Below are 10,824 nucleotides of genomic sequence, written 5' to 3' on the forward strand. Positions count from 1 at the left end.
GAGGCGCACAGCTGGGCACGCGGCGGCGCCAGTGCGTCTGCCGCGGCTATGACGTCAGTCCTTTGGAATGCGCAGACCGACGAGGCGGTGCGGCGGCGGCGGCTCGGGCGCGCCAGATGTGCGCGTGTTACGTCACTGCTCCCCGCGCATGCGCAGCACGGCTCTTTGGGAGCCACGCGAAACTGCTCAACCTCGGCCCGTGTAGCTCACGCTACGAAAAGCGGTGAAGGGAAGCCGCGCCAGAAGCGCACGTCACGGCGTCCTCCATCTTTGTTTGTGCTCATCCAGCGGCTGATCCAATCAAGCGCAAAGGGCGTGACTCGGCCCTCTAAAGCGGCTGTCCGACTGCTCGTATCCACGCTGTTGGCTGCGGACTTTGTGTGAGGCGTGAAGCATGTTCCAAGCGCTTTCGTCAATATATATGTGTAGTCAGCGTAATAGAAGCGTGAGCCTCAGTTAGTGTCTGCCGACTATTAGCAGACGGTGTGCATCACAGTGCATGATCTTGTTGGACTTCCACCGCGGTCACGAGGAAAGCAAATAGACTGCCTCTCCCCCAGAGAATCATTATGGTCAGATTAAAGACTGCTTTATTGGGATCGTCCTCTGACTGGGGGCCTTTGGAGAGGCTACTTCGTGTTTTTATTCGGACACCACGCAGGCCGCCTGGCAAGCAGCCAGGCTGGCGAACTTCTGGCAGTCGTGTGGCCCGGTCACCGACGGGATGGTCACGCACTCGCCCGTGGTCGGGTCGTAGCGGGCTGTCGCGGTCACGGTATGGTTGCGGGTCAGGGGCGCCAGGGCTGGTACAAGCTGGACGACGAGGAATTGAAAAAAGAAACAATCTTAGTTTTTTGTTTTTTGGTTTACCGAGAAAAAAAGTTTAGAAACGCACTCATTCCTATTAAATTGACGACTATCACAAAAAAAAAGAAGGAAAAAATACGCTGCTTCAATAAGAGAGGAGCTTACATATTTGAGTCAATAAAATCAACGAGGCTCCGAAGCAATAGAAGAAGAGACGAGTATTACTTTTAGCGTTTTGCACGGTCGCTCGATTGCCCTAGAGTTTCTTTAACCCGATTTCATAAAACGGCGAGGGCGAAAGTTTCAAATAAATTACGAAGAATGCCGACGCTTGCAGCATGAAAAAATTGCGACACTTTTTACAGCCAACTGATAAAAGCCTTTATTTCTAAAGATGCCCCACTCGTGGTGTAAAGGGAACCAAGCACAGCGTGTTTTGTCGAAGCACTCATATATTAAAGGCGATGGTGAGCGTGAGCCCTAAAACACGTTGCGATAAAAATGCAAAGAGAGAGAGCGATCAACACGAAATTACCGTTATTCAGACGATATAATAGGAAGCTAATGAAGTTCCAACTGCAATTAGAAATATAATGAGAGTGTAAGTCAAATCTAGAACATTGAGGCTACGAATGTAGTTGCCTTCGTGACACTGACATTCGTTAAATCGATTTAAACAGTTGTTTAAAACGTTCACTTTTTTTTTACAAGAGCTTTGGAAAAGTTTTAGCAAGCAACGCTGCAGCAAGTCAATAAAAGATTGGTCTCTTAAAGAAAGACAAAGAACACACATACCTTGAGGATAAGGGCAAACATGCTGTGCACCCGCATTCACAGTATCTGTAAACAGGGATAAAAGGCAAGCGTCAATACCACACGACAGCTCCTGCTTCTGGGCCACACGAACGCTCCATCACCCTACGAGAAATTTACGTGGCTGCTATATACGGTTTATGCATTTAGTCACTCGTGACTGATTAGTGGAAGCTGGCGTATGTGGCGTCATCCCTCCACTCACGCTAGCGCTTCCCATCAGTGATAATAGAAGTCGGAAATCTTGGGGGGTTTTACGAGCCATGGCAACAAAGTACGGCTTCTGGCACTCCCCAGCAAAGGACTGAAGACAATCTTTAATGGCATAGATTCTTTTTGTATTGGTTTTTACGTGTACTTAACTCTTGAGTTAAGTACACGTAAAGTTGTAAAGTCGGGACAAAAAAAAAATCAAGGTGACCCCGTGTTCAGGCTTCTGAGGCACCGCACTATGACGAAAACTTTGTTTCTTGTTCTTATAATTGATAGACGACAACGTCAGAATAAATTCTATGACAGTCACGCGCAAAACTTGCCATAGTTATGCAATAAGAAACAAATTATGGTGTGAAAGGGTAAGTATATTCACTTATAGTTGGCGACCCTAACTTTAATTAAAAAGAATTTCTGAGCTTTATAACATCTAAATTGTGTAGAAACGTAGAAACTGCGGAAGTGCACTTTCGAGTTCCTAGAGATGAACGTCCTAACTACTCCACTCACTGCAAACCGGCCATTTTGTTGACATCAAACAACAAAAACATCGGTCAGCGCTCTTTCTTTTTCTTCATTTCAAGTTTAAACCCTCATTCAAAAAATTAGAAAGGTGCGAACGTATCTCCAACCCACAAGTGTCCGCAGTAAAGGCGAAGGCATCGGTGCGTGAGCCTTTCTCAGCAGCCTGCTTTTGTTTGACCGAGGACTCCTGCATCAGAGGTACTTTATAGAGCCACTCGTGCGGGCCCACGCCTTCGTCTTTACTGCAAATGCTTGTGAGACGGCTGAACGCGCAGCCTAAAGGTTTTCTGTTTCAGAGGGAAGGGCTGGCTGCGGCCATCCTGAGTCGTAGACAGCCTTGGGGACGGTGCCTTGGCCAATCAGGCATCTCGGTGCGCGGGCCTTCTCCCTCGGCACAACGCGACAGCCTGGAAAGCGCGATGGTGCGTGGGAGTGCCCACACCACTACAGGGGAATTCCGTGCTTTAACACAAATGTGTTAACATTTGTGTTAACACAACGCTGTCTAACACAAATGTATTCTCTAGAATATTTTATTCGCCTAACGACTAATGTGCATCGGCGAGTCAAACGCTAAGCGGAAAAAGGTTTGTTTCTATTATTAATGAGATTCTGGCCTCAGCTCTCGAGGAGACCAGACGCACGTTCCTAAGCTCCCGCTTCAGGCTCAACCATTGCCCCAATCCGAGGGGGTCCCAGCACCCCCTCGTTGCCACCCTGGAGACCGAGGACCGACGCGGAGACCTTACCTAACCAACCGACAAGCCAAGGAATCCTTGGACCTCCTCGAAAGGGGATTTTCAAGGGTCCGAAGATGAACAATGGAAGCGAAACGGCGAAGCCTAACGCCGCTCTCGCGCAGGCAGTCCAAATGAACAGCGGCAACGGTGCACTACCAGCCGCAGGTCCACAACGCAGCCTCGTCATTGACTTCGACTACTTCCGGACGTGCACCGCCAACAAAGAATGGGTAAGCACCTGCATGGCGAATCAAGCATTTATTCAGCAATGCATAGACCAGCGGGAGAGACTTCAACCCTTTCTCTCAGCTCTGAAATGCGACGACGGTTCAGAGAAAACATCGACGCAAGATCACCACCCTGCAGTCAAGTTTCTGCTGTGCACGAAGACTTTCCCATGCTCGCGAATAGCTCGCTCAGAGATCTGCCGATGACAATTTATGAAAAAAACCCTAAACTTGACGAACAACACAGCCCTGTCATGATGGACAGTAATGAGAATGGCCGACAGGCGGTACGAGGGAAACGTAAATACGACCTGATTTCAACGCAGCAACATGAGTCTTCTGATGAAAGGACCCAGAAGCCGCTCACGCAGACAGTTATTCTCCGACCAGTGTGTAAAATGAACGTCGAGGACTTCTCAACCAAGGAGATTCGCGCCGCCATCGAGAAAACCGGTATTAAGGACATGAGTGACTTCACCGTGCATAGACACGAAAAAGCAAATACCATCGCCATTACAACCAGGAATAGCTTGCTCGCGGAAAAATTTCTCCAAATCAGGGAAATTCCTACCGAGCGACAAGGCCCACAAGAAGTGCAGCCCTACAAGGTACTAGGCTCCAACGAGGTGAGAGGTGTCATCTACCTTCACTCACCATATGACGAACCCGAAACTCTCGAAAATGAACTCAACTGCAACACACACAAGATCATCGCGGCCAGAGCCCTGGGCATCAAGAAAAGGACTATTTTAATTACATTCGAGGGAAGAACGTTGTTCCGGCACGTTCGCTACGTTTTCGAAGTCGACAGGGTTGCAGAATACAGACCAAAGCCGCTGGTTTGTTTCGGATGTCACCAAATTGGTCACAAGGCCGATGTGTGCCCCAATTACATCCGGAGGTGCGGATCATGCGGACAAGAACACCGAGAGGTGGAGGATTGCTAGGCTGCACCAAAGTGCGTCAACTGCAACGGAGCACACGTCGCCACAAGCAAGGAGTGCCCTAAAAGGAAAATTCCGCCGAGAAGCGACTCGCACAAGAAACGACAAAAGAAGCCCGCACCGCGAGTTGACGAAGACCTCCAAGATGATTTACTCGTTTTGACGCCGTCACCGTTCCTGCCGCAGTCGGCTCGGCAGGACGTTTCATGGGCAGATAGAGTAAGAATGAATCAAGGAGCATTCAACCCCGTGCGCCCACGCCGCCCTATGGCCTCAACGACAGCCGCGGACAAGCAACAATTGGGAATGGGGCAACAGATCCCAGCAGAACAACCTGCAAATATCCTACCGAGAGACCCGTCCGCTTGGGAAGCAAAGCTTTCCGCCATGTGCCAAAAGGTTGAGGAAGGCCTGGCCTCTATCCAATCCAACACTAGGAGAATTGAAAGCTTCGAGTGTCTAGCAACTGAGATCCTCACCGGAATGAAATCCATCGGGGAAAAAATAGACAGATACCCGGTACCCACCAATGAACGATAGCCAGAAAAGAAACGTGAAACCGGAGGATTCGCAAAGCAAAGACGCAAGCCCTCGCCCCTGGATTCTTCAATGGAATTGTAGAGGATTCGCAAACAAAGCAGCGGAGCTGGAACTACGACTTGAAAGAATGGGCAACAAAAGACCGGCGGTCATTCTCCTCCAGGAGACGAACTGCGAAAGTGTTAAGCTTAGTGGTTACAAGACATACACTGCACCATCCATACTGAGAGCGATCCCGCACAATGAGGGCACGGATAGCGAAGAAACAGTGATCTTAGGACAGGTGGCCATTTTAGTCGACGAGCACGTTCCGCACGCGCCAAAGGAATCGACAGACCTGTGCAACGAAGCGAGAGAGGCAGTCGTAGTACAGATCAAACACAACAAAACAACTCTTACGGTGGCTTCGACCTATATAAGGCCCGCCGTCAAAAGAGGTGATGATATGAGCTGGCTTGCACAAATGAAACCTCGACATAAAAAGGAAGCCATAATAATAGGAGGAGATTTCAACGCTCCACACGAGCAATGGGGCTACAAGCGCTCACACCCTCGAGGCAAGGCGCTGCAGAGCGAGTCAAAGGAGCTAGGTTTCGTCTTAATCAATGAAGCCGGCACGCCCACGAGAATCGGACTTCACGCGAAGCAAGGAGATACCACGCCAGACCTCACGTGGGCAACCAAGAATGTTAAGGCGAACTGGAGAACTATGCAAGACGCAATGGGCAGCGATCACCTGCCCATCAAAATCGAGCTACCGACCAAAGACCGATACAAACGAGACGCACCCTTCATCAGATGGGATAAGTTTCGCGAAACCATCCAGAGGGCCACTTCCTCACTCCCCCTAGACCAACAAATCCAATTAGCAATTAAAGCGGCAACGAAGACCTACAAAGTTAAAGAAGGCACCCCTAACCCTGACCTACATTTACTCAACCTTTGGGCTGCTAGACTCCAGGCTCAACAGCGATACAGAAAGGCAAAACATAACAATCGTTTCAAGATTAAACTCAACATCGCCAAGGCCAAAGCCAAATATTACACAAAGGAGCTCAAGCGGCAAATCTGGAGACGGCACTGCAACTCGTTCAACGAAAAGACGGGCTTGAGAAGAATGTGGCGGACATACAAAGGCATGTCCGGCAAGAAAAGAAACAAGTGCACTGGTCAAAACCTCGCCATCAGACTAGGAATCACGGAGGAAGAACTTGCCGTAAGGGCAGGCGAACACTTCTTTCCGCAACCAACACCGCAACAGCTGCAACACCGCTACACAGAAGTGATCCCTGAACTTGACCGTCCGTCACCAGCTGACGCGCCATTTAACATTGGGGAACTAATGGCGGCTCTGGCTTTGGCAAAAAACACCGCGCCGGGGCCGGACAGGATCACAATTGCAGCCCTCAAGAATTTACCGGAGGAAAAGAAGACAGAACTACTAAAGTGGCTCAACGAAGTGTGGGAAACAGGACAGCTACCAGAAGCGTGGAAGCTCTCCACCGTAATTCCTATTCCCAAACGAGGCAAGCTCACTGACTCGACTCAGAACCTACGACCCATCTCTCTCACCTCGAATCTATGTAAAACTATGGAGAGAATGGTTCTGGCGAGAATCACGTGGCTCCTCGGAATCAACAGCCAGGCATATTGCGCAAGACAGACCGGCTTCAGGCCGGGTCTTTCAACGCAAGACAGTTTGGCAATGATTCACAAAGACGTCACCTCTAAACGACCCTGCTACAATCACCGGCTGATCATCGCGATGGACATTAAGAAAGCCTTTGATTCCGTACCACACGACGCAGTCTTACGTGGCGCAGTAAAGAGAGGGTCAAGGGGAAAACTTTGAAGTTTATTCGGTCCTTCTTGGATGAAAGGAAATTCGAGACGGCCATTGGACAATCCCGAGGACCGAGGACGCAGAATAAAATCGGAGTCCCGCAAGGAGCCGTGATCTCGCCGACACTTTTTAATATGGTGATGGCGGATCTTGCACTCTCACTCGAGCTAATCCCAGATTTGGGCTACACAATTTACGCTGACGACATTACCATCTGGATGAAGGGCGGTAGCGTTTCCAAACAAAGCGTCACGCTGCAAAAAGCACTCGACGCCATACAAGATTTTTCCGAACGAACAGGACTTCAACTCTCACCCGAAAAAACGAACCACATCGCCATTCCTGACCGAAGGGGGCGAAAAGAAAATGTGGGAACTAAAATCAAACTTTTTGTCAACGGCACAGAAATTCGTCAACAACCGACCATCAAGATTCTTGGTATCCCGATCGATGAGAACGGGAAAGCGGGAAGTTGGTATAAGCAAGTCAGAAGCCAATGGAAAGAGGCTCTCAACCTAATCAAACGCACCACCGGAAAAGCTTGGGGAGCCCAAGATCAGACTCTCAAGACCATGGTCAAGGCCCTCCTTGTGCCTAAAGCAACTTACGGGATCAATTACCTTAATCTCACCCAAGCACAGAAGAACGGACCAGAGGCACTAAACAGGGAAGCCTTAAGAGTTATCACCGGACTTCCCAAGTGTACCAAAATCGAAACACTTTACCAAATAGCCGGTCTCAACACCATCGAGGAGATCGCGAAAGAAAACAAAACAGGCCAATGTGCTTAGGCTTTAGAAAACCAAACCGGGACAGGAGATCCTCAAAGATCTCGGGTACTGTAAAGAAACCTACCCGGTGTTTACGGAACCTCCCCCACCCTGGGAAGACGAAATAGTGGTTGACACTAGACCCATTTCACAAAATCAAGGAAAGAATGAAGTGAAGAGAAGAAAGCACGCTGCAAGTAAACACCTAGACGAGGTGTTAGCAGTTCTCGAAGACGACGAGAACGCTATTATATACACGGACGCAACAAAAGACGAAAGCGGCGCAGCCATCGCGTGCTACTGTGCTAACACCCACAATTGCTTCGCCGCTACACTACGCAGCGAAACCAACGCCAAGGAAGCTGTACTTCAAGCTATTGAGAAGGCCATCATAGAATTCAAAAACGTCAAACTAAAACGTAGACTTTATATCTACACAGACTGCAAAGAAGCAGTTCAAGAATGCAGCAAACACGACAGTCGCAGCAAGACCGTCCGAACAATCAAGACGACGGCCAAACAACTTCGAATTGAAGGATATAATATCAAAACTCGATGGATCCCTGGTCACCAAAGTATCCAAGGGAACGACGAGGCGCATGCAGCCGCACGGGAACAGCTACAGGCATCCCTGCCCGACCAAGGCTCAAGTCGCCCCGTCGACAGAAATGACACAATTGAAGAGACCGATCCGGCTGAACTTAAAGCATAAGAGCGCGAAGAGAGAAGAAGACGTCTCAACGAACAACTCCAACAAGACGAGCACCCGCTCCCCTCGACGTCGTACAGCCGATGGGAGAGGGTGTGCCTGCGAAGACTCCGCACAGGAACAGCCATGACCCCAGCCAGAATAAACAAGTTTAAATGGAAACACAACGAAGAAGACCCACAAGCCGGATTATGCGAAGAATGCCTTGTGCCCGCGGATACACAGCATATACTCTGGGATTGTCCAAGTAGTGCAGAAGAAAGAAAGAATGCTTTGGAGTCGCTCTCCCAGCCTGTGAGACCGAGCTGTCTGCAAAAATTGATCCTCCCTGTCGGCTGCCCCGAACACCGGAAGGCAATATTAGATTCCCTGATCGACTACATAAAGTCGGCAGGGCTTGTTCATTGTATATAACTCCCTTCACCTTCCTCCCCTTCCTCCTGTCACCATTGTCTAGTTTCAAGGGCGACAGGCATCCCCCACCCTCGGTTTTACAAAAAAAAACATTTTATCTCTCTCTATTATTAATGAATGGAGTTTTTAAATGCAGTTTTTATGTTGCGCAATACTCTGTCTCAGGAGTTGTGTGCAGCAAAGGTGAGGGCATAGGCGAGGGCACATGGCTTTCAGATTTGCTCTCCTATCACGAGTTACACGCTGGCGCTTGTGCTGCATGCAACTCATAAGATGGAGCATATATTATGCCATTGCTGCATTGCGATTTACGAATGAGCACGAAATGATGCGACCTACACCGGGTAGTTGTCTTCAGGCCAAGGTGGCTCTGTAGGTATCTCTTTAAACAACTTGGGTTAAACTAGTGTACCCTACACTGTATAGAGGACACGGTAGGATCGGCTGGGCAAAACAACTCCCAAACTCTGCTGCGACCATTTTTTCGCCACAAGGATTGTGCACAAACCTCGAATAAATTGGAAACGGCAATTTACGGAAGAGTCGTTGACAATTCAGCCTCCTTCTTCCTAATAAAGAACTGCACACACTGGAAAGCAAGTTTATAATAAAATTATGTGCCCCCCCCCCCCCCCCCCCAAAAAAAAAGAAGAAAAAAACGAAAAAGAAAAGCCCCTTATCAAAGAGTTTTTTTTCGAGTAATTTACATCTACGTATGCTGTTGCAGGAAATGTAAACAATACTCACGGCACACGATGGCGAAGCAAAGTACCAGCAAAATCATCGCCTTGGACGAGCCCGAAATGTTAGCTGCCATGTTTTTGGAGTTGTCGTTGAGCCGCTGATCAGCAGGAAAGACACTAAGCGCAACGCCAAGCCGGCCTGTTAAACAGCCGAGATTGCCGGCCCAGATCGCAACATCGTCGTAAAACGAGAGCCAAGAACCTCCTTCACGCGTCTGACGCGCACTATCTGCAGCCGCTGCATAGGCAGTTCTTTTGGTTCGCCGAAATGACCGCAAGGCTGAAGAGCGTCAAAAACAGACATCAGGCTCTCGAGTCCCGGTCAATCGTCAATACGCAGTTACGATCTGCCGAGCGCGGCAATTATCGGAACAAGACAATCAACTGTCGCTAGTCCTCCTTTTTTTATTCTTGTTACGCTCAAGAAAAATGGCGTTTGCCTTTAAAAAAGGTACGGCGTTCAAGCTCCAGAAATAAGGACAAAGTAATCTGTGCCTCAAGCATCTTAGAAGCATTCTGGCTCCGTTCGTGCTTCCAACATGTCTGCGGTAAATATTTGTACACTCTCAGAAAAAAAGGGTGCATTATTACACACTTTGTCCCTTATAATACCAGTCTTGGGTAACTCACTTTTAAAAAGTAATTCGTTATAGTTACAGTTACTTTTAAGAAGTAATGACGTTACTTTTCAATTACTTTTTCATAACACAAAAAATAGGAAAAACTAGAAAACGCCTTTCACTAAGTTTGTTTGCATAAAATTAAAAAGTGCGCATTGTAACTTAGCCGCAGTTGCTTCCCGAAATTAGTGTCTGAAAGTTTCCCTCGTTTGATTGCGAACACGTGCCTGCCCTTGCTAAAAGGTGCCAAACTTGCGCTCTGGAAGGAATTGCTTGGGGCAAACGCGGACCCAATACAAATGCCCTAGCCTTGGTAACACTAGCAAATTTCTGGCTCGTTGATGGTTGCGCTCGGTTCATAGAGTCCCTGGACATATCACGCTGGAGTAGTGGCGTCAAATCAAAATACAAAACATGCCCATTGCGGTGTAATTGCGCTAATTAAAAGACCAAACATGCGCAGTGCCCTTCGCGTGTATTGTTGATTCACCAGGTTAAAAAGCGTTTGTACAGGAAAAGTAAAAAACCGCAACATAAATAATGCTTCAGGTACTAATATGGAAGTATTCATTCAAAAAGTACGAGAGCGTGCGAAAAGATAACTAGATTTTTTTTTATCAAATCTACACGTGCCTATATTCAAGTCGTGACTCGCGATAAAAAACGCGTATTCACAATTCTGTGTAAGGCCAAGTTGACACTCGAAATGTCAGAACAGAATTTGGAAAGTGAAAGGAATAACTAGATTGTACTCGTTCAATGATATATTACTCACTGGAAAGTAATGGCAAAAGGAACGTCGTTACTTTCATCGTTACCTAAGAAAAAGTAATAGAACTACATTTACAAGTTGCATTTTTAAAAAGTAACTCGTTACAGTTGCAAGTTTCCAAAAAAGTGACCAAGTTACAGTAAC

At 48.0% G+C, this 10,824-nt stretch overlaps 1 pseudogene; it reads right to left on the bottom strand.

Annotated features, from left to right (window-relative positions):
• Positions 1 to 573: 573 nt before the first annotated feature.
• On the bottom strand, positions 574 to 9,452 carry LOC120846336 (annotated as a pseudogene).
• Between the last annotated feature and the right edge of the window lie 1,372 nt (positions 9,453 to 10,824).

This window comes from Ixodes scapularis, unplaced genomic scaffold (assembly GCF_016920785.2).
Source record: "Ixodes scapularis isolate PalLabHiFi unplaced genomic scaffold, ASM1692078v2 PGA_scaffold1__304_contigs__length_218370807, whole genome shotgun sequence".
Lineage (NCBI taxonomy): Eukaryota > Metazoa > Arthropoda > Arachnida > Ixodida > Ixodidae > Ixodes > Ixodes scapularis.